This window comes from Pogonomyrmex barbatus, unplaced genomic scaffold, assembly GCF_055798465.1.
Source record: "Pogonomyrmex barbatus isolate J1 unplaced genomic scaffold, ASM5579846v1 scaffold14, whole genome shotgun sequence".
Taxonomy (NCBI): Eukaryota; Metazoa; Arthropoda; class Insecta; order Hymenoptera; family Formicidae; genus Pogonomyrmex; species Pogonomyrmex barbatus.
The window spans coordinates 3,701,587-3,727,339 of NW_028297110.1; the positions used below are offsets into that span (position 1 = coordinate 3,701,587).

The window sequence follows — 25,753 nt, forward strand, 5'->3', positions numbered from 1 at the left end:
AATAAACGTAACGGTACGCTGAAATACGCATCAAAGGCAAAGAGAGAATCCCCCGTTAAGCGCCGGACAACCGTTCTTTGACTTTTAAACGAAAAGAGCCCGTCGAGAGTCCCGACACGAGACACTAAACCCTCGTACGCGAGATTCGCGAAGGACGCGAGGTGTCATCTCATTTCCATAATCAGATTAGCCGCGCCCGGAGAGCCGAAATTCGTCGTCATAGGCCGCGTCGTAACCTACGGCGAGAGATCGGTAAGAATAATCTCGTTATCGTTCTCGTGATGCCGCGACAGGCGATGTCGCCCCTCCCCCCCTCTCTCTCCCTCTCGCTCGTCCCGCTACTTTTTCGCGCGCGCGTCGCCGGCGCACGTGCATTGACATGCACCATCTGCCGACTGGATGACGTCGCCGTCGTCAGCAATTGAACGTAATGATATTCTGGTACCGTCGCACGCATTACGTCGCTCTCCCATCGCCTTCCTCGTACTCGCGGAGAGTCCGCGTCGTCGTTAACCGCCGTTGGCCATTGACCGACCTTCGCAGTTGAACTGTGTCGGAGGAACACGCGCTCCTTTCGCTCACTGTTACGTGCCGAAACTCGGGATTTGAATACTATTATTTTTTTTGTTCCCCTTTGTCGAACAAATTTTAAGTATCGCGTTATTTAAGTAATTAATTCAGGACATCCCTTCCTTTTTTTCCTCTTCCGACACACTTTCACCTTAGTCCAAACTCCTGTCCAAACAACTCATAACACATCATCACGTTTTCCAAAAAATTCTCACATAGTTTCCCCTTTTAGAAAACCGTCCCAATCGTTATATTCTTGCATCAAAACGCGTCGCGTTATTGGTTATTACGTCAACAAAATACCGCCTACCTCGTCTTGGACGAAGATCCTTCCTGAACACGAAGAGTAGGTCTCGTCAAAAACTCGAAGGAAAAACATCGCAATCTCGTCAAGTGTATCGTGTGCGAGAAATAAAATTCAACCTTACAACAATCCTATGAATTCTCTGAATTCTTAATTCCTCTACACATTACGTCGCGACTCGCACGTAACATCACGCGAGTCTTCCTCAAGCGTATCTTCGGCTTAAGGCAAATTTACGCGATGCAATCTTGACAGATACACGCGAACGCTGTGTGCTGATATCGAAAGAAAGCCCCCGTCAAAAAATACGCGAGTATTTAATGTTCGTTTCTCCGAGAAGTAGTTTCCTTCAATTTCCTTGTTTCCATCTTCACGAGTTGTTATTTGTTATTTTTTTATTATATAATTATATTAATTAGATTATATAATTATAGAATTATATTTCAATTAAAATATTTTTCAATTTTTTAAAATTATGTCGATATATGTCTGTTTATTTATTTTATTTTATGGTTGGCCGTATGGGTGACCGTCGCCAAAAATTAAATTGCGCAAATTCACATTAAGTATGTCGTGCTAAATACGTCCCATCGGATGACAGGCACATGTTTAATCTAGGAAGATTGATACTCGCGAGAAGAATGCGACTTTCCTACGCTCGTTTCGCGCTCACCCAGTTGTTAAAGACGATCATCGCGGACGTAGCTCATAACTCATGACAGGCACAAAAAGACAAAGGGCAAAGGGTTGATCTACCGTATGCGGGGTATGCGAGATTGTATGATGACACGTTGCGATTAGATGCGTACAGTAGCGAGTTGCATTTCGTAACATTATAACATTCCCCATTGTGTATATTATTTCTATAGAAATTTTTTAATTTTAATTTTAATATAAAAATTTTAAAAAATGAAAAAACCTTCTCTTTGCATAATTATGAAACAGCAAATTTTAAAGCATAAATAAAAAGAGAATTTATTGAAAATTTGTGCATTTTGGGTTTTTTTTCATCGGAGAAATAGAACAGGAGTGAATTAGCTTTTGAAACATAAAATTATAATTGTTATCATCGATCGTAATTATATCGTCATCACCAATCAATATTACTGCTAAGATATTAAATTTATACTACAGTTAAATATAAGATTAATTGTTAAATCTAGATAACACGCAAGAGAAAAACAAATATTTAAATTCGCATTTTTTATAATATTATAATAATTAATTATTATAATATTTATTATTATAATAATTAATAAATAATTAAGTATACTATTTAATCTCATATGAAACATTTTACTTATTTCTTTCTTTTGTTAAATCCAACAGAAAAAAGTAATATATGTAATATCACGTACAGACGTGACTAAAAAAATCGACAAGAAAAGTAGCTATAAAAATTCATATGTTTAGAGCCTAATTACTTTTATACAGGAAACAAGTATACAACTAATAATCTATAATTATCGAATATTTAGCAAGAATGTAAAAATATTTTTGATGAGATGCACCTAGCGAGCAGCCTTTGAAGTAAAATTCTGAGAATACAACGGATCGTTACCGCGTCTACAGATAAAGCGTTCTTCAGCTTCATGTCAGGTACGCATAAACGGGTAATAAATGTCTGCGGAAAAGCAAGAAGTATAAGACGTATGGGCAATAAAATTAGACCACGTACGCTTAAGGTAGGAAAATCATCTCTATCGAGAAACACGAATTTTTTTGTCGCCGTGGCAAATAATAAAAGCAATAGATAGCAACAGATCAAGTGTACAAGTTACGCATACATACGAAATTTTTTTTCAATATTATAATATTTAAAATATCACTTATATTTTAATTTTTTTAATAGCATGTTACATTTAAAAAATTTTTATTTTGAATTATAATATTCCAGTGTATAATATTTTTATAATAATGGCTACGGTTTATTATATTTATTCTAAAACATTAATACGCAGGACAGCAATTTTATCTTGTATTCGACCAAAACAATTTCTGCGAAAAAAATATTTTGCATACGAAAAAAAGAGAATTTTTCAAAAAATTTCAGTAAGAAAAAAAGAAGGTGCCATGAAAGATTAAAATTTTTCTCTTAATAAATAAGATACTGGATACTGAAAGAGTTTAATCACCGTGTATCCGCGTCTAGCGAGACAGGTATTATATTCGCAATGATCGGCGAGATTGCAGGCAACGATCGTGATATGGTTCACGCGTTGCCGGTGTCTCTTAACGATCCATGTAAAAACTTGATCATCGATCGGCGATACGGATGAGTACTTCATAGTCGAGCCACCTGCTAGGACTCGGTAGAGAAAAAGAAGCGCCATTATCGAGCGCACGTATAAGTGTTAGACGTACGATCCTGCGTGAACGATTAATGATCATCATCTTAGTGACATTCGCACGTGACAGACAGCCGCCACTTGACTATCTTGTCCATCACCGAGGTGCAGTTAATGGAACACGTTCCGCATATAACATGTACGATCGTCTGCAAAAGAAAATGAAGAAATACGTGCAACATAGAATTAATACGACGCTCTCTATATAGATTGATGCTATTCTCTACATTGTTGAATCTCGCGTGGGACATTCGCAATCTTCACATTTTTGCTGTTAATTCCAATACACGCACAATATTTTTTAATCAGATACAATTTAAACGATGTATCATTATTATTGATGTAATATTGTTTTTATTACAAGGTCTTACAGGTTTTAAGAATATCATTTTATATCGTCTCTCACGGAAATTGATAACAGAACTTTTCTAAGAGGACTAAGATACGCGTAGCCGAATTCGATATGGATATTTCGAGGTTCGAGGTCGAGCAAAGTTTCGTTAAAACATTGATAATATCCTTTCTGTCCATACGGAACTCTGCGTACGTGCATTTCGAACGAAATACGATGGCGGTGGTTTGCTCGTCGATGATACGGAACGGAGAGAAAGCACGACGATCAGTTATGTATTTCGATAATAAGAGAATGCGCAAATATTTTAGACGGGATTGGCCCATTCTAAAAGAAGTCATCATAAAACTACATTAATATTCATGACATCACATTACCGCATATATGAAAAATAATGATATCCCAGAACCGATGATATTTAATCAAAGATAGTTAATTATGAAAATGTCTAGTATCCTCAGATATGAATATTCAATATGTACGAAATTTAAACTTAAAAAAAAAGAAAAACGAAAGGAAGAAAGAAAATAACGATACATAATTTTATAGATTCCTGGAAATGTCGATAAAAAATCGTTATTAATGTTAAATTATGGAAGATGGTTAATTACGAAAACAGATGATATGTGACTTAACACTTTAAATATGATTGTGAATCTATCGTAAAAACAGATGTATGAAATAGCAAAGCACGATGTAATCAATGACTAATACAATTAATTAGTAAAAAAATTCAATATTCCAAAAAATTAATGTAAAGTGATAAAAGATATTTGATGATCAAAATACATGACATGTGAAAGATTGAAGTGAAATCAATTGTTTGAAATTAATTTATTCCATTTACAAAAATTGCCTAATTATAAAATTATCTGTTTTTACCAGAAATGTTGAAACTGAATTTGTGAGGAAATTTATATGCGCTTTAAAACATTCATATAAACAAGAAAGTAACAATAAAAAAATCACGAAAACAAGAATTGCTCATATATTTTTCTTTATATAAACAATTTCTTATTAATAAATGCAAATCTTTTTATGTTTAAGTTTCAAATTGCTCGCTGTTTATGTTTTCTCTAATATAACATAAAATTTTTCTTTGTATTTAAAATTTGAAACGCACAATAAATGCAAATGTATCTAAAAAATGACTCATCATGTCTCATCACGAATACATTATCATGCATACGTCACCATTATTTTCAGACTATTATTTTTGTACAATCATAATTTTCCGACCCCATTGTCGTGCCGATTCCCTCGGAAAATCGAAAAGTATCTGTTATTAGACATAATGCTTCCCTGCTCACAATCGAACAATTGTTCCCGTATAATGATCATTTCCGACTCACGCTTGATATCACTTCTGAGACTACTGGCAATCGAGTAATTCAGGTTCAGGTATTGTTCTGGATCATATGACAAACGCGACGATTTAATGATTCAAAGGAATTATATAAGTATCAAGACGTGCAAATTGTGATTTCGTAATATTAGTCTCACATCCTCGTATTTAATTACCGACTAATAACAAGTATTAAAGGTCATTACTTATGTATAGTTGAAACAAAGATAGGAAACAGCTTTTAATTCATCCTCTCATAAAATCAACTATAAGTACCAAGGATAAAAATGCATGTTTATAATACGTAACATACATGCACGCAATAATTGCATTATTTTTAATTCATATATTAATTAATGATAAGGTAAAGAATTCTTGTTTTGCTCGTCTCGCCAAGTATGTGATAAGCTAATGTTAATTTAAATAATGTTAATTTATGGCAAAGCATTTTATAATTTAGTGTTTCTTCCTTACCTTTAAGCTTTAACTACTTATCTAATTTAACTACTTTAAATTATGTAGGAGAAATTTATTATTTATTTATAAGACTATTTTTGTATTTGATATTTTTTAAATTTACTTTATTCAAATTTAATAATTAAAGAATTAAATGTTAATAAACAATTAATCTTTTTAGAAAAATCATAAATATTACATGTTTCTATAAAAAAATGTTACCTTTTGTTTATAAAATTTTTCCAATAAACCGATTTAATAATCAGATTTTAAATATTCGCATTCTTGATTTTGATTTATATGTCTCGAATATGTAGTAACATTACGAAGACTTTTAATAGCGGTCCGGTCATATGGTCACGCCGGAAATAGGCTATGCAGAGTAATTTTATGAGACAGCATGCGGTGAAAGACAAGAGTCTAAATTAAACGTCTGATGTGGCCTTTACCAGAAGAATCATCCTTTCTATCTTAAATTATGGAGAATTCATAAAAATCCTGTATCTGGATTAGATCCAGAGTTATATCGACTGAAATTTATTTACGATGATGAATAATTCTTATTGCTTTCGATTAAGCATTTGAGACGCAACGTCGAGCATATTCTCGTAGTTCATAAAATTGCTTATCAGGATTTGAAATCCTGACATCAGAATGATCATGAAATCTATCGCGGTACTTTCTTTTACCTTTAATTGCGCGTCCGAACTCGTTGAGAGCCAGAGAGCGGGATATGTCATAAATAAACCCGATAGTTCTTATTAACGGAGATATCGTCCTCCGATCAGGAGCAAATTCAAAAATCCGGATAACTAAGAGTTGCGTTACGCCGCCGCGTGCGCGAATAGCCGGAGGGAACCGGTATTATATATAGGCACTGCGGGGACATTTATGCACTTGCAGGACTCATCCATGTATATTTATACGTATATTTATACGTATATTTAGTATACGCGCGTATTTACATGATCGCAGGATCCACGCGGATCCGCCCGTACACGCGGTGGCGAAACGCAAAAGCGATAAGCATCTACGTGAATTCCGACAGGATGTTCAAGTGTATCTGTAAATCGACGCGTTTGCACGCGCCTGTTCTCGGTTAATATCCTATTTGTCGGTCAATCTCCTTTATCGATTGGATCTGCCGCGAAGAGATTGGGATCCGAAGTCGCTCACCATCACTTTACATTTTTTTCTATCTCGATCGTTTGTTATATTCATCTTGTTGATGACTCTTTTAAACGGAAATGTAGTTACTTTAAAAAGAGAGAGAAGAGGAAAGAAAAATGTTTGCATCAGTCCCTCGAAAATATCTAAATCCAAATATCCTCTTATCTTTGTAGTTCTGTATCAAACTATCAACTAACTTTCATTATTATCGCTTAAAAAAGCTAAAGAATTTCTTATTATTTTATGTAAAAATAATTAGGCAAAATGTTTGACAAAATAAAATATTTTTCTTATTGCTTCTTATTTAATTCAAAATAATTATATTATTTAAATTATCGCATTATACTTAAAATATATACATACGTACGTATATATATATATATATATATATATATATATATATATATATATATCACAATCTTTCAAACGCAAGAGAATACCTTCACCCAAGTTCACTCCTATCAATCCCGTGCACCATTCCAAGAAATTAAAATAGTAAGAGGATAAGATTAATTCTTGACAAATCAGTAGCACAAGTTACAAAAATAGAAATATTTGAGATTAGTTATATATCTATATTTATATTATTGTTTGGAATATCTAAAAATGTTATCATCACAGGCAAAGTTAGTACAGTAAAACTAAAAACAGGAAGGTTTGAGATTAGTTATGTATCTGTATTTTATCACTACAGATAAAATAAATAGTTTCATATATATATAAAACTTTAATGTACAATTTTGTTATTGTATAATCTCAAACTTCTTGTTTTTGTATGCTATTGATTCATCTTTGCAACGATTAATCTTATCCTGGACTACAATTTCTTAAAATTTAATTTCTTTAATTTCTTAAAATAATACACGAGATTGACAAAAAAATTTAAGATGAAAATATTCTCTTGCGTTTAAGAGAGATTATGACATTTAATCGAAATTAATGGAAGTATGAAAATTATAGTGATAAAGTCTTAAATGCGCTAAAGCTTTATTATTTGCATACTAAATTACGGATACTGGTTGGTTTCATATGTCATCAATACCGACAGCAAGTCATTAATTCTTTATTAATTGTGATTTTTCTCTATTTTTCACCGATGATAAGTACTTCCTTAATATTTTGCTGTTATCAAGCCATCATTGCGCAGTTTGCAATGTCTTTCTGAATAGCAGGTAACCGCTTAGTAAGCGGTTTAATCATTTTCATTACCGCTTTTATGTCGGTTATATTCACGATAGTACGTCATATTTTATGGGATAGATGCCTAGAACTATTTTTCTTTTTCCTTTTCATTATGGTATTTATGACTGACGTTTTTTTAGTTTTTTAAATTCTGATTTCTTCAATTATTGCTTTCATTTTTTAATCATCGCTATCAATATCAGTATGATTAACATTATTTTTTATTATTTCAATAAAATTATCAGTTACATTTGTTAACCTATTACATTGCTTTCCTTAAACTGTGTAAATATAGTTATCTCGTGAAAAACGTATCTACTAGTATTTCTTAGAAAAGCTTTATAATATGTATTCTCTATTTATTAATTATTCTTTTATTATTTGTGTTTTTAATTTCTCTTGTCTTGTTTTGATATACTCAATGTTTAATTTAAAAATTATTCCAACATTCGTATTATACATATAGTCTACATAAATAATGATCGCAAAATAAAAATTATTAATTATAATTGTACAAAGAACATTTTTACATTTCATAATAAAAATAAATAAAACATGTTTTTTTATAAATATCACGAAGAACATACTTTTATAAAATTGTTTGTTAAAAATGTCTCTTGTTAGCTGCACGAAGGTACCAACTATAATTCCAATGTAACAAATATTATATACATGCTCTTATTATATACATGCTTTCATGGCTGGCTGCGTTCCATTAGTAAACTAGTTTATTCCAAAGTGGGTCGCGCAACATTTCTTCAGTTCCCAAACAGTATCAATAAATTTCATCTATCGAGTCGCCTGATTTACACACGTAAATAATGTATTCGTATTCGAGAGCTCATCATTTCGGATTTCGGATTTCGTTCAGTCGATCCGCATCAACGCGTCACTTCCAGCGTGCGAGAATGAAGGTAGTGGGAAGACTCAAGCGCCACGAATTTCCGTTTTTCTGTTTTTTTTTCTTTCTCTCTCTTTTTGCTCGTTTTTCCTATTACACGTCGTGCCGTTCGTTACCGATCTCATCGCGATGGATTGCGTCTCGGTCTACGGTTTCGGATTTTACATTTCTAACGGTCCCGACAGCGCGCCGACCTTAGCCGTTCCCGCCTGGAAGCGACGTGCGTACCGTGACCTCAGATAAAACACGGCGAAAGAGACGGCCAGAGAAAAATCGAAGCCAGCGAGAAAAGTCGCGAGACGCACGAGGTTGCCTGCGAGATAAAGGGAGGCCAGGGAGAAAGAGAAACCACTCGGCTTGCCCCGACTATAACTCTACGACAGACACGATTGCGAGACGCGCAGGAGAGAAGTCCTACCATGTCTTCTGCAGTCGGTATGCGACGCCTGCACGATAAACGCCCGCGGAGAGAAAAGAAAAAAAAGGATAAGGCGTCTTCTTGGCTAATGTCTCTGGAGCCAACACGCGCCGTGGGATGTTATCTACCGCATGACACGTAAACGCCTGAAATGAAGTAACAATGAGTGTGCCGATATGACGACCTCCATTAAACCTCCCGCTACCGTCAAGCACTCAAGATAGAAGAATATTTCAAGCTAAGATCATAAAAATCATATCTACGATATAATCTTATCTAAGATAAGATTTTTTTCAACATTTATTCATCTTCAAAATTAATAATATAATAATTGTGTATTGCACCTATTTTAGATAGAAAAATTTTGAATATTTTTTTCGAGGATATAATGTCTGTAAAGATATATTAAATTATTAATTTCAAATTATATTATATATAATTTCACTTTAAATTCTCTTCATTTTACACATTAGCAAATTGCGGTTCTTGATAAGATGAATCGCGCTTAGAGAAATGCAAATAAAAGTTACGAGTATGAGGATGGACGTGTCACCGCGGCGGGAAGGCTGCTACTTTCTCCTCTAAAAGTTTAATAAAAACGATATCAAATGGTAGGAGTTACGTACAAAGAAGCCACTGAACCGGATTTTAGAGCCTCGCCGAAGCATTACCCCGGAGGGGTCCACGTTAACCACGGGGGTCCGCATTAACACCATCTCCATCGCTCACGATTGCGATATTGAAGATCTTCCTCGCTCGGAGGCTGCTTGTATACGAGGTGTCCCAGACACATTGCGCATTTTCTCACGACTGATAGGAAGGATTATAAAAAAATATTTTTAATCTAAAAAAAGAAAAAAAAATTAGAATAAATCAAATACATTAATTAAAAGAGCAAAAATGTATTTTTAAATAAGATATTAAAGAATAACTATAGATTTTATAGATAATTATTGTGTATTTAAGAATATAAAATATAACAAATTAAATATTTGTTTTTGTGATAAGGTCTTTCAGTTATTTAAAATTATCATAAGAAAGAATAAACGAAATATACTTCGAACACCTTGTATATAATAATAATTAATGCGATAGGAGCACAGAGATAAAGATATGTTATTCGCTTCCGGATGGTTAAGAATGATCTAGGTAGGTGAGCGTACGGATGATAGAGTTTGTCCGCGAGTATCTTGATTGTGATAATTACTACGTGCCAGCAAATAGGTATTAAGGCAGTAACGAACATCGATTGTCATGACAATTTCGATGGCTTACGAACTATGATTTAAGAAGCAATCAGAGCACAGTAATTACTCATACTGATAAATATCTCCCCTTCTTCCATGCGTATATATTTCATTTATCTTAAAAATACGTAAGATTACATATAAAAAAAAAAAAAATAAATAAATGAAAAGTAAAGGACTCTTAATGTTCTCCTAATCACTCGCAATCACTGTCCGAAACAATTTCCGGCAAATCAGTCAAATATCTCTGATCTTCAGTAATTTGTTGTTACCGGCCCTCTAATTATACAAAACAGGACTCGGCAGCCGCCCGACGTCAAATGCAACCCCGTTAACTGCCCCGCATTCAGACCGCTGAATTGTTACGTTAATGACCGACGCTGCCGCAAGACTGCGGTGCAATGAACAAAGAGTATCCCGATCCTCTCGACCTCGCGTGCACCATCACCCAGTGCGGTTTCTTCCGCAGCGTGCAAGCGAGCGCGCGAGTGCCGTCGCGAGCCAACGCTCAGGGGAACGAACAAAGGGCGTCGAATTCCTCGTGAAACGTGACGGGACACGCAAAGCTTCCACCAGCGCGCCTCTCTCTCTCTCACACCGGGCTCTACCGACTTATCGAAATTATTCCCTCTCGGTTTCACCTTTCCTCGGGTGAGATGCGCGCGAGAGAACGAAAGTGATCGGCGGCGATGCCACCACCGACGAGAACCGGGAGAGACGACCGGGATGGACACAAACGGCCGGGGGTACATGACACGCGGAGACGACAGGACGGTGCTGTCTATACGCGATTTACACGCGGCCACCACGCCTCGACGGAATAAATTTACATGCACTGCGGCACTCGATGAGCCCCGACCGAGTTTCGATCTGCGGAGCGAGAAGGAAGAACTGATAATGAAGCGGACGGTCTGTGTGGGAAGACTCATGTTCTGCTCGAGGGATTATCCAGAGGGATTATCGAGAGGGAAAAGTCGCTCTTTTGTTCATGTATATACAATGTCCGAAAGCGAAATGGTTAAAGTAATTACGTTAAAAATCGCAAAAAAAATCGTCGCCTGTGTTTAGACTAGTTGCCTTTTTAATGTTTAAGGAGATACAATAACTTGTTCTAAAAGATTGATCTTATAGCGTGCGTTACAAGGAAATGATTTACATATATAATCGCTATTAGGAGGACGGATCTGATTGCTTTAATATTATTTTAGCACGATTGCTATTCGTGTGAGGTATTTAGGGTGAATTGTCGATGACACGATATTCTCGGAAGCCGAGTATGCGACCGAATGTGCTAAGAAGCTTAAACCAGTAAAATAATCTATCAAACACGGCATCGACATTAAGTATCGCGACAGGCTTGCGTTTTATATGCGAGCCTGTCTACATTGAATCAATGTCAACGGCTCCAGCCGTTCAGCGGCGAAGATCCATTATAGATATTTAGACTCATGAAACGCGCATTACTTTGTTTCTTTCAAAAATATACGTAAAATAGTCTTAATTCGAGTATCGTTCTGCAATCACGTGCGTTTGCATAAGAAAATATCCTTAAAGCGATTAATCACATTTTTTATATATTACATGTCAAATATAATTTCAAAGTCATTATAAATGTATACAGTTGTATTAACAAATAAAATTACTGATTAATAATTGTGGTTTTTATTACTCTTAATAAATGAGTGTTCTTCGTGTTCAACCATAATACTTATTCTTTAATAAGTTACTTAGTTAAGTCATTCTCAACGTTATTTGTGAGGAATTCCGTTCGCTGATGTTAATCTGCGATTTTCGTGCTGTTTTCTTCTCTGCTAAAAACATTCAAGCACGAAAGATTACAACGAAGAAGGTAAAAAAAAGTACCGACTCATCGAGAGTAGATCTCACACGAGATAGCAGTTTTGCATTTTAATGTTATCTTCCGTGGCGGAGTATGCGGACCAGTGTCAAAACACTTTACGATCATATCATATCATGGGGAGCATAGCATCCCTTGCCTAAACGCATAACTTTTACTAATATTCGAGACCGTGTACGTCCCCCCTACTGTTTTCCTCGTCCTATCTTATTCAGAAACCTATCGTACCTTAATCCTGGAACGAAAATGATTATAACTTCATATAACTATTTCTTAAAATTATTTTTTATCTCCGTAAACAATAGAGTGCTCACAAGTCCTGAAATACATTCATTTTACATTTTTTAGCGTATAAAGAAATAAAAATAGAGATTTTTTTAGAATATAATACAACATAAAATTGATAATAATTTATAATATATTATAATATAATATATTATAATTTTTCAATGACGATTAATGCAAAAAGTGCATAGAAATACAATTTATTAAAATTATTTAGATGCAATTTAGATCGCAATTAACATAAACTGGGACTCAAAGATTAATGCAGAGAATGATTTGATTTATAATACGAACAAATTTAAAGTATTTTGACGTGTTTTTAAGTGTATATATTTTTATGTATATTCTATGAAAATGTTTGTGCGTAGTATTTAAAAATTTTATACATTATATGATAGAAAATAGATAAAAAAAAAACATGCACCTGGTAATCGTGAAGCACGTGTAAGTGATCGGAACACGATTCCGGCACGAGATCTTCGATGAATCGTGACTCAATCCTTAATTAGATTATCTTTTTTGCGTATACTTCTCAGGTTTATTTAAAAATTAATTCAAGCATGCAAAATAGAAGAATACAAATATGTCATACTGCATTCCAATAGATAAGAGGCAGTTTGTATATCTTGGGAAATACCATGAAACCTCTGACACAGGTATATCTCATGTGAAAAAGTATTCAAGAATGCACCTACTCTCTAAGTTGTTTTCGTTTTATCTATGAAAAAGCAGTCGGCTTATATACATCAATTGGTATCAACTCTCGTTTATCGTGAGATTTATCTTTTTTTCACATGGAAAAAAGGAAAGGTGAGCGAAGCACGCAATCTCTTATAATTTGTGAAATCATCATTGTATTATGTGGCATGTATGATATTCGAAATCATCATTGTATTATGTGGCATGTATGATATTCGAATTATATACAAATGAAAATACAACATTTTCAATTCAGAATAGTATAGCATCAAAACAGAAAGCCCTTTTCTCTATTCAATCCAATTAATATTGCGCTTCAAATGTTGATTTATCGTATACAAATGCCAATTATCTTATTGTCGCCCATTAATTCTCTCCCTGTGATTCTGAATCACTTGCTGCAAGAGAAAGTGTCATCGACGATCATCTACCTCGCTCGCGTTGTTTGTGCTTTTTGCTTTCGCGCGTTGATGGGATAAAGGATACCCGCGATGAATTCGCCGAACACATTAAGACGCATACAGGCTGACTAAAGAACTAACTGCATTAATTCACTTGTAGATGTAATTAAACAATTACTTAACGTCCGTAAATTATTTAAAAGCACTACCCACATATCGAATTATTAATATTATTTGTCTGTATCTAAAATAAGCGTTTTATATTTTTTTATAAAAATATTGTTAAATTATTTCTCGCAAAAAATCAAAGATGTATTTAATTATCGTAATTAATTATTATAATATAAAATCAACGAGTATTTGAATTTATTCATAAAAGTTTCTTCAAAGCATTACGAGAAAAATTTTTCTCTAAAAAAAATAAATGGATAAGAACATGAAACTCCTTGTACGTGAAGCACTCTGTACATACAGAACGTTTAGAGCTAACAGTAATTAGGATTAACCGACATCACTGACCCTACGAACATCACGATGATGAGACTGACTGCGTTTCACGAAGCCAATGCGTCGTTGTCGTCTTTCTCTTAGCAGATGTCATTTTACACTCAGTAACGTAGTTTTCATTGGTTTAACGCACATATAAATGAATTGAATAGGATCAACTCGTTCTACGGATCGCTATTCTTAGTCGCTCGTCAAAAAGTAAAAGTGCCGATATAAGTGTCACGTCGCAATTTTCCACATATCTTCGATATGCAATATATAAATAGAAAAAGCTGCGAAAGACTGCGTTTCTTGATAGTAGATTGTGGAATCGTTACAGGGTCATTAAAAAGCACTCAAATGCTCAAAGAGTTTGCCGACAAATGTCGTATATTTCCTACCACGCGTCGTGGCCACGAAAGTGAGAGATTGCTATACCAAGATATGATAAACTTTCTTTTTGTATAATTAAATATTAATAATCATAGATGTTTAAAAAAAAGGCGTTATAAAATAAAACTCAATGTGACAATAAAAATATAAAAATACATATAAATAATAGTAACTTCTTTAAATATATTTTGTTAAAATTCTTATACATTTTTTATACTTTTTGAAGAATATTTTCTTTAATGTATCGATTAATTTTATTCTGATTTTAAATTTTTTATGCTTTTTGTACTGTTTATTCTTGTAAATATGATTTATGCAAAAAATAAATCACTTATACTGGTAATAAACATTCTTGTTACGTAGCACCAGTGCACTGCACTTAAGGAATATTAATTTAAGTAAAATATGAACACTTCTCTCTCATTTTCTATCTCCTCTTTTGCATTGAATATTTTCCTGCTTGCAAAATCTCACGCAGTTTAGTACGTAATTTAACAACATGTAGCAGGGTAATTTTCAAGGTGCTCGCGTACTTGATTTCAATAATCGCCGATCGAACGGCGATAAAATCCCATATAAGTAAATGATCAATGAAAACGATTAAAGTATTGACGAACACGATTAACGTTGATTTATTCAATTTGCATAAACAAGTTATCCAAAAATTTCCATATTTTACAGGAAAATCCGTAAATCTCTATTCATATTCGTTTTTTGCTCAAAGTTGTAATTATTTAGAATCTGCTTTGCACCGTTCTATATTATTACTAATATTACTCTATATTTATTATGATTTTTATATTTTCAAATCAAGTTGTAGTTACTTCAAATCTATACTTTGAATCCTTCTATCTCTATTAATAATATTACTCCATATTACTCTATACTTATTATCAACTTCGAGCTTCAGTATCAAGTATTAAGATGAAGTTCTTAAATTCTTAACAAAAGAAGAAAGGAAAATTTGCCAAAAGCACGCAACAACTGATAAACAAACGGAGTTAAATGATGATCGCATGTCTGTGAAATGATAAATCAACGTTAAGGGCTGGAAGATCAAGCGTGGCAAGCGTACAAACAAGGTGGGTGGTTAGCAACATGCAAATCGGCGCGGTCGCATGGTACAAGCATGATCTCGGGCGCACTTGACTTTAATAATCGTCGATCGAGCCGCGATAAATCGCCGATCGATCCATCCGCGAAAGAGAGAAAGGGAGAGATTGGCCGAGGACTCACTCTCGCTCTCCGCGCGCTGGTGTCCAATCAGTGTGAGTTGAACCTAATTTAGAAACTGCGACGTACAACGATCGCGGCCCGGGGCAACGCAAATTCGGCGCGGGATTCCGCTCGAGCGGGCCGGGTGTACCTAGAAATTACGAGTGTGTATCTCCGACTGCATCTACCTGCATTGCCTCGCCCTCCAATTTAACGGCGCATCAATTTGTCATTTAACCCCTTGGCTGCCAAGGCCCTGCCTCGGCGAGGTGTGCGCCCATCTCACTTATTTAATATCTTAACCCACCCGCGCATGAATCTCGAGACTTTATTGTCCGACGGCGTGATCGTTGCGTTTCTTACGAATGCTTCGCGTGCATTGATGCAGCTAATACCGATCCATCAAATATTTTTATAATTTCTTTGAAATTATAAAAATATTTGATAGATCGATATTAGATGACATATTATTTGACATATTATTTGTTTATTTATACAAATTAGAAAAGTCTATAGTATTTATGTGTGATCTGATTGATCGACATGAGTATAGACGTAACTATAAATCTATCTATCATGCTAAAATGCAAAAGCTATAATTATTAAAGAGACCGACGTTTCATTAAATCGATGGAGATATATAGCTACGAGTTCAAAAAACTAGGCGATGTGATTCATTGTTATAGGCTGTTACCCTTGCAGATTGGTAGCAACACGCGTCGCGATAATTTAAATAAATGTGTCTTATTTGATCGTCATCCATCATCAATATGCAAAAGATCGAGACTACGATATCAGTTGTTTTCGTCTTTAAGATTTTATTAGTCAACCTGCTAATTATTGTAGAGCAACGTGCCTATTGCGATCAATATTAAATGTCATTTCGAAAGCTACGCTCAACGAGTGTTTCATAAGTCTCGCGAGACTCATGAACTTTCCTAACGAAGCGTTTCAATAAATCGTGAGTTACGACTCGTCGTTAAAAAAGCCTTAAATCCAACGAAGGGCGTAACGTGTGTCCGCGTAAGCCGAAAGGGAAACGTAAGCCGATCGATTATGAGGTGTCTCCATGGCGCTACACCGATACGATAGGGGCGCGTTTCTTTAATGATGCATTAGCGTCGTGTTTTGACACGAAAAAGCGGTCAACCGAGAGGTCGCATTCTTCTCTCAGCTTTTCTCATCCTACTTTTTTTTCTTCTTTGTCCTCCACGCGAGACCGGCTCCGATTCCACGCACGCGGCCCTTCCTATCTTGTACCGCCGTTGCTCCCGATGTCAAGAGCCCGTAGGAAGATTTCGGTGAACCACTTAACGCTCTGAACCCCATAACCTTCAATTAATCAATCTCGCCGTTGAACCGAGATTATGCCCGACTCCGGACAGCGACGTGATCCCTGCGGCGGCCGGCTTTGAAGAGTTAAAGCTCGAGAATGTTTTTCAGGAAACGGAGAGCTACTTCCTAAGATTAAGGTACAGTTAAATAAACGATTCAAGATGATTTTTAATCTCTGATGATCAGTTACTGTAATGAAACCACTTCGTTAGGAAGCTTTCGAAGAAGCGAAAAGTTAATGAATGACTTAATGAGCGACAAATTAGCATGATCTCTTAGTTAGATAGAAATGTAAATAGCTTTTAAAAAAAATTTATAGGCTTATTTTCTAAAGTAAAATAAAGAATTTATCAGATTTATTGATATCAGTCTTTGATTATTAATCAAGAAAAGCAAATATGAAAAAAATGTATAAGCAATACATGATAAAATACAAAATTTTATTAAAAATTCTAGGCAATTTTCGAAAGATATATGCGTTTTCTTAACACTTCAATATTATGAGGTATCCGGACAAAATGCATAAAAAAAATAATGTCGAATAATATCCAAACATGGAGACATTATATATTTAATTTAAATGCGGCCATCCGTTTTACTTTTGATCAATCAGATCAAAGGTAGCATGTTTAACTGTTATAGAAATCATGCCAGTGTTTACTTAAAGTCAGCGAGTTTATGATCATCGATCTGAGAAATAGGCGTACATAATCCTTATCGGCGAACCGCATCTATCGTCTGACTCGAAAAATCGGACCCAATGCATATCGTGAGGGAGAGACGCCCTACGGAGTTCGTCTCCCTCCCGTTCGTTACCCCTGAAAGAGTTTACAGATCCCTGAGCACACCTAGCGTGACTCAACAATAGATATACAGACTAGAAGTTTTTCTACCCATAAACTCGTATAAAAATTTCTCAAAATCTTCTCAATTGCAGCATAGATTTCAATCAGAATCCCCAAATTAATATATCGCACTGCGATTCTAATTGAGAAATCCAATTTTATCCCAAATGCAAGTTTTTTATTTAGATCGATAAGAATTCATATCTCTTTTTTTAAAAATGGTGTATTTGTATGGAATTGAGTAAAAAATTTCATTTTTATATAAAATATTTAAAAAAATTGACGCATTGATGAAATAATAAACGTTATTATGATCAAGATCGATTACGATAGTGTGACATATTAGTCTTAGCACTTACATTCTAGGCAATTACATTCTATGTTTTTCTGTTTATATCTATTTATATCAGCAATTAATAAAATATATTGATATTGTATTTTAAATAATCCGTATGTAATCTATATTTCTTGAATAATGTGAAATATAAATGTTTAAACTATTTCAAATATTTCACTTAATTTTATTATGTTTATTATAAAATAAAAACCAAAAAAATGTTGAAAAAAAATAAATGTAATCTGCTTTGACTTTTAATTTAAAATTATATTTACAAAACGTATATACTTATACGGAAAAATTTGCCAAGTTTTTCTAACTTTCTAATAAAAAATTAACCATAATTTTCTGGACAGCATATGTCAAACTTATGTGAACATTTTCTCCCCCATTGCGACGCGTTGTCCTTCTCGCGCGATTGCTTGTTCTCTCTCACCTTTGCCTACGTCTTCCTGAAACTAATAATATGTGACTTCGATCCTGAACGTGCTATCTTTGCATACATTAATCACGGTGAAGGGGTTGGCACGGGAATTGTTTTTTCGAGGCGATCGTGCCGGTCTCTCCCCTTCGGCGACAGCACCTTTATCCTGAGAAATTCTATACCTATTCCGGAATGCCGAATTGAATCGCATTAGAGGCGACCCGGACATTTTCCCAGATTTTAAGATGAAAGACCGATGTTATCCAACGCGAGACATTTTTGTAGATTCGGAGATCGGTAGGCGATTTTCGTATCAACTAAGAAAAAAAATTATGTGAATAAGAGCTGTGAATAAGAAAATTTTCTATCAAAATTTTCTAGCTTCGATTGAATTTTCTATAAAATCTTTATATAATAAATGCATTTTCATATACTTAGTATTTTAAGATTAGCATCTGTTTTAAAAATAAATTATGTCTGAATTTTAAATATTAAATTTTATAAAGATATAGAGAAAATATTATATTAAAAATAATTGTGTGAATAAAACATAATAGACTTTAAGAAATATTTAATCAAGGAATTCTTTAATACAAGCATTATTAATCTAAATTTGTAGTCGTATATAGATATTGTATATTGTATATTAAATCACATAATTAATGCTTCAACATAAAAAAAATATATAAAAAATAAAATAACTTTAAAAAATATTGTAGAAACATAGATTTATATATATATATATATATATATATATATATATAAAGGAATTCATTGCTCCAATCGCCTTGTCAACGCTAATTTATTATACTGTATCTGCTCGTAGAAAGTAATGAACCCTTGAATCCGGCAACCTTGTCGTGCAACTTCTGATCCTTTCGCTCATTATTAATCCAGTCAAACCGAGCCGCTCGTGAACCGGAGATGAGGTAACGAGGTATAATTTGGATTCCGAAAAGTTACGGAAATCCTCGAGCCACCCGCGGTCATGGCCACTTCGGTGTACGACATAGTGTTATCTGGTCATTCACTTGACCGATTGGTTTCATCTATCATAACTTGCAGGGTAAGTCGAGGGCCGAACAATATCTGATCTCGAATTCAACCTGTGTGGCGTTTGTGGGACTCACATGGGTATCCGAGCTTCCTGGGGACACGAAACCTTTGTGATGAAACCGGGCCACCCTTCTAAACCCTTCCCAAAGGCACCGGCGCGCGACAAACTTGCTTCTTTACGACACTTTGATTCTATTCAATAAGAATAGAATCTAACGTGATTCTATAACGCGACAATGTAAACACTCGTGCGTAGCCTAGAGAAAGAGAAAGAGGAAGTTGAACATACTCGAATTAAAGGAATACGAACAGAATACGTCTTTTTACAATCATCAGGGTGATTAATATTGCATCTATACTCTTTGTATGTATATATTTGTTAGACGAGAGAAGATTAAATTTTTTTAATAGTTGAAAAAATAAGTTATTTTCTTTCCATACGTAAAATATACAAATTACAAAGAATATTATAATAATATAATTTAGTTCTTAGAATATACGTAATATCTTTTTTTGGTATAACATCTTTATATCTTTTTTTTTAGAAACTAAATTTCTATCACATATGTGAAACACATTTCTTTGAAGTGCATTGCGATAAACTCAAAAAGTACTGAAAAAAAATATCTAGGACAGATTCGTGTTACAATTACGGGTCTTCTATTTTGAAACTTGATCATTTCCGAGTAATCTTGTAGTAAAGGTAAATCGAGCAGAGACACGAAATCTTTCTAATATTAATAACCATAATTAAGGATCAATAACGCAATCTGATAGCTCTGATGATGTATGATTTCAACTACTAATGGCTTTATTCCGGAATTGAATGTGAAAAAAAAACTTAAAAGTCAGAGTCGATAGAGATCGACATCTAAAGTGATCATAAACAATCATTCGACACAAAAAAAAATGCGTAAAAAATAATTTATTCTAAAGCTATTTTACATACATTTATTACAATTGTCAATTTGATATAACGCAAATAATTTTATCGCATAAATTACACGGATTTCATTATTTTACATAATTTGTAGCATAAAATTTCACATTAAAATGTACATTAACTTACATTTCATTCCTATCTTTCTAATTGCTAATATTTGATCAAAATATTTAAAATTTTAGGTTTTATCTTGGTAATAATAATAAGAAGCTATATATTACTATTGGTTTCTGATAGCAAATATGCAAATTGGAGAAAGGAACTTGTATAAACAGATAACAAGTTTCTTTAAAAGCTTTTAATGCGTAAATGTTAAAAGAAAGTGGTACAAATGATCTTCATTTTAAAAAGTCGGAAAATCGTTTTTGGAATAGGAATTATGAATAATATGAACTTAAATCATGAATTGCAAGAAATTAAATTTAATTTAAAATGAAAACTTTTAATAAACCTAATAAGTATGTATGTTACTTAATAAGAGCATTCAGATTTTACATTTTTTTTTTAAATGCCGTAATTTGTCAAATTTGTGAACCTTATTTTCCTTCATAAGTAATTTTCTTCTATAAAAATATACATCTTGAATTTTAATTTTAAATAAAAAATATAAATTAATTTTTTGTAAATAATTTTTTTCACAGGCGCTGAAAGGCTCAGATACGAAAGATGCCCATAAAATGGATCGTCTAAATTGTGCCGTGATGTTTACCTCGCGCAGAGGAAACGGGGCCGATGGTTCCTTATCAAAAAAATCGGGCGAGGATAATCAGTTAAGGGGTTAATCTTCTTACTCCGGCATGCATGCCCCGTGTGTTTCAACTTCAAAGTCGCGCAGGTGAACCGACCGCGTAATCACTGTTATTATGATAATCGTTTATTACGAGCGAATAGAAATAAAAATCGCGCCTGGAGCACATTGAATTACGCCCATCTACCCTGTATACGCCTGTACCTACATACGAACGGGTGTACCTATGTGGTACCTACGTCTACGAAGACTCTTTTAACCACTTACGCAGCGGGCCCACGGCAAATTTTCACGAGAAGAATTTTTTTTTCATTTTTATCCGATTGCCCACCGTCTTCGTTCACCAAAATTTTCAATTATAGCAATATTTTTTTAAAAACAGTATTTATTCTTGGGTTCAACAAGATGATACTGTGAAAAGAATATGTATACAACAATAATTAATGCAATTTATATAAAATGATATCATTTTAGTCTAAAAATATAAAATTATTTCGTAAAACATGGATAACGAAAACTAAAATGCTTTTTTTTATGTTAATAAAATAGTTAATAAAATAACAATTTCACCTTTATAACCTGATCTGATTTAACAGAAATATATTTACTCGCTCGATATTTATCCATTCTATATTTTAAAATAAATACCAATCGTTCAAGATATTAATATTTTAAGACAAACCACACAAATTTATAAAACTAACTTGATAGTTACAAAATGATATGTTTTGTATAAAAAATATAATATATGAGAAATATTACAATTAACATAACTGATGATTCGATATCAAAATATCTCATTATAATTGACACTTAACTATCCAGCAAGATAATCCGTAAATAATATAAATGCATTAATACCGTATATATATATATATATATATATATATATATATATATAATATTAATATGCATATGCATAACATTAAGGAAATTTACCGCTGACTGCCAGTCGTTACTTGACGTTTATCTTTATCGAATGAAAAGAAATCTCAATTACAAATACTGTAAAGGAAATTTATTAATGTGCATAACGCATTACATTGAAGATCATCAAGTGCATACATATGGTCATCTAACATCTTCATCTAATTATCTTCATCTAATTATAAAATCACGTAAAGCTCAAATATCTTTATTCTTTATCATCAAAAAATGATGAGATACATAATCTAAAATTTTGCATTTGCCGTATGATGATATCTATATTTACATGTTTCATCTATGAAATGCATTCCTCCCATTAAGTGCGATGTCACGCAATATCAATACTCAACCGATATCAATGCAAATAATTAATATGCTCTTAATAAATACATATAATGTATTTATCGCGGCAAAGTAAGAATGTCCCATTGTCGTCGCAAGGAAATCCATTCAATGTTATTCATTTATCTATTTATTCGGTTTTATGTCAGAAAATATCATCTCTTCGATATTGTTGAAATTTATCATAGGTTTTCTTGATTTTTAACTATGAAATAGTTTTTTATATCCAGTGAATGTACGAAAATACGCGACGAGATGCCCTCCGGCTCAAATTATCCTTCGATCATTTGCGTCCGGGGGATGGGACATCCATCCCATCGTCTTCTTGTTGTATCTTATTTCACACTCTTGCTTTTTTCTTTTCTCTTGACCGATCGTTCTATCCTATAAGCCGCGCACGACGGACGTCGTGTCTTCGGCTGAAAATCAGGGATGCGATAAGCAAACACTCTTCTCGCGCGCCGCTCTATTATTAAACTATAAAATCCCGGCCCTCCATTGGCGCAGAAGTTTTCGCAGATGATGCTGAATTATCTCCCGAGAAGGCACGCCAGGAAAAACGAGTGCGCGAAACTGGATGCGATTTAATTAACGCGCTCCCATAAAATTTGATTATTTTGTAAAGGTTTATGCATCTGCGAAGCATGCAACGTGCGTACAAAAACACTCCTATGAAAATTATTTACGTTTCGTTTGCGTACTTTTGCAATTATCTCCCGAGAATTCTCAATATCAAGAATTTAAGATAAAGCCACAAACATGATTAAATTGCGCCGACAATTTCTTGCCAAGGTAAAACATTATGAAATTAAATATTTCTAAATTACAAATTTATTAATTATCATATTTTCACTATACAAGTGATACAAACTCATGATATCAAGAATAATAGATAATGAATTATAAACTGAGATATTTGAACAAGTGAAACTCATTTTTTACAGTTGCATTTGCATGAATTAGATGCCACGCCATTGCAGATGCAGTTTCGCGACTCATTCTTTTGCCGCTGTAGTTTGGTCACGCCCTTATTCACGGTGATGATTATAACATCATCGACGAAAAATCCTCCGGCTCGTTATAATGCATAAATACAAACGCAATAACGCCCCCTAATTAAGCGGTTCCCGCTTATGTGGAACGATGATCTGTCGAAGAAACACGACGAGCATATGAGGATATGTTCCATATATTCGAAAATTTTCTTAAAGCGCGCATTTTGCATGCTCCACAAATTGGGATTCGTTATGTAATTTGCCACGTAACGAGCTCGCATCAAACGCAACGTATTTATGAACTACCAGAAATTGCATAATAATCATCCTGTTTATTTATCGTGTTTACTTTGACAATATCTAACATGACATTCACATGGCGGATTATAAATCAAACATGATAAGAAAAAAAATGTATAAATATATTTGTAAAATAATATAAAGTTGCCACATTGCAAAATACTATACAATAATGATTATATGGCATATTATTGTAAAACGATTTTTCAGATATTGTTAAATAAATTGATAATTTTGCTGCACCCTATACATAAATTGATCTACGATGGCAGCTGTGACTATCTACTTCACGCTCGAGATAGAAAAACGACTTTCGACATCGACCAATAAACTTGTCAAAGCTCGTCTCGATTAATTAACATCTCTCAAGACTTGACGAGTCGTGTTCTTAAAATAGATTCGCTGGGAGGTATATCTTTAATGGTTACAAATAATTATGCGATAACAAGCTTACATTTAATCGCCGTATAATGCTAATATGGATAGTAATCTTAGAGATAATCATCAAGACATACACATTAACGTATACCTTTCTGCGTGATTGGCTGTCTCAATTTTCGTATGCATTTAATATATAATATCAGAATTTTGAAAAATGACTTAATTATTTGTAGTTATTAATTTATAATGTATATATGTAGATTTCTTGGTATCAACGCTCAAAAAAAAATAATTATTGACCATAAAATAATAAAGTAAAGGCACTCGAGTAACTTTGAAGAACAATATCACAAGCCCGGCTAGCTCAGTCGGTAGAGCATGAGACTCTTAATCTCAGGGTCGTGGGTTCGAGCCCCACGTTGGGCGGATTTAATTTTTGCTCCAAATTCTTATTGTATTTATATACAATATTAAAAATATTTATGTATTCGAAAAATATATGTAATATTACATTTTATTTGCAAATAAAAGATTTTCCATCATTTTGATTTTCCATTACTTGTTCAAAAATACTATTTTTTTCTTACAAATTTTAATAAAATTTTTGTAACTAAATTTCAACTTAAAATTTTATTTTGCTTACCTAATGCTATATAGTATTTATATAACAAAATTGGCTTTTAATGCTTTATATAATAAGACTGATCCTCATAATTATAATATGTATTTATGCAACTGAAATCAATCATTTTCTACAAAGCAGTAGAGAGTATTTATTATAAATATTATAAATACATTTTAAAATTTGTAATGTATTTGATACATTCTCTTATACATTACATACATTTTTCACTATTTTATATATATTTGTGTATATATATATATATATGTAGACAAAATTACATAATTTATAGAAATTAATTCATCTATTAAATTGATTTTATAAATATTTGTCATTTTCATCGTTTTATGTAATAAACACATATTGTAAAAAAATTCATAATAAATGAATTTCTATTTCAACTTTTTGAAGTAACTTCTAAAAATAAGCATTAGCTTGTCTATTTTTCCTGTTCTATCTAAGTTAAATACGTATTGTGTGCGAATGCTCTTTCTATTGTTATTATTGTTTGATTTATCGTTTCCTTCTATTATTGATTTTCGAACTGCACTATTGCTAACAAGAGTGCATATACATAAATGTGATGTGTGAGTATATGATATATATGTGAATATGTGAATATCTGCAGTGTATTTAATCTTGAGTCTATGGGTTCGTTAAATAATCATGGAAATTATCTCTACGGATCGATAAGTCAATCTTACAATAACCTGTCAGGAGATCTTCTTTCAGATTTTCTAAAATATCTTAAAATATCCTTTCTAAATTCTAACAATAAAAGAAACATTAGTGTTCTTCGACATATTTTTTTAAAATAAACGTTTTTATCTTGAACTAAGGGATAAAGAAGAAATAAAGAAAAAAACAT

General features: G+C 33.3%; 1 protein-coding gene and 1 non-coding gene across 9 annotated transcripts in view; both read left to right on the top strand.

Annotated features, from left to right (window-relative positions):
* LOC105424460 (uncharacterized) overlaps positions 1-25,753 on the top strand; it is a 142,909-nt gene that overhangs the window by 21,929 nt on the left and 95,227 nt on the right. The gene's annotated exons all lie outside the window — the stretch shown is intronic.
* On the top strand, positions 24,617-24,689 carry TRNAK-CUU (transfer RNA lysine (anticodon CUU)). The gene has a single exon. It is a non-coding gene; the product is annotated as a tRNA-Lys (tRNA).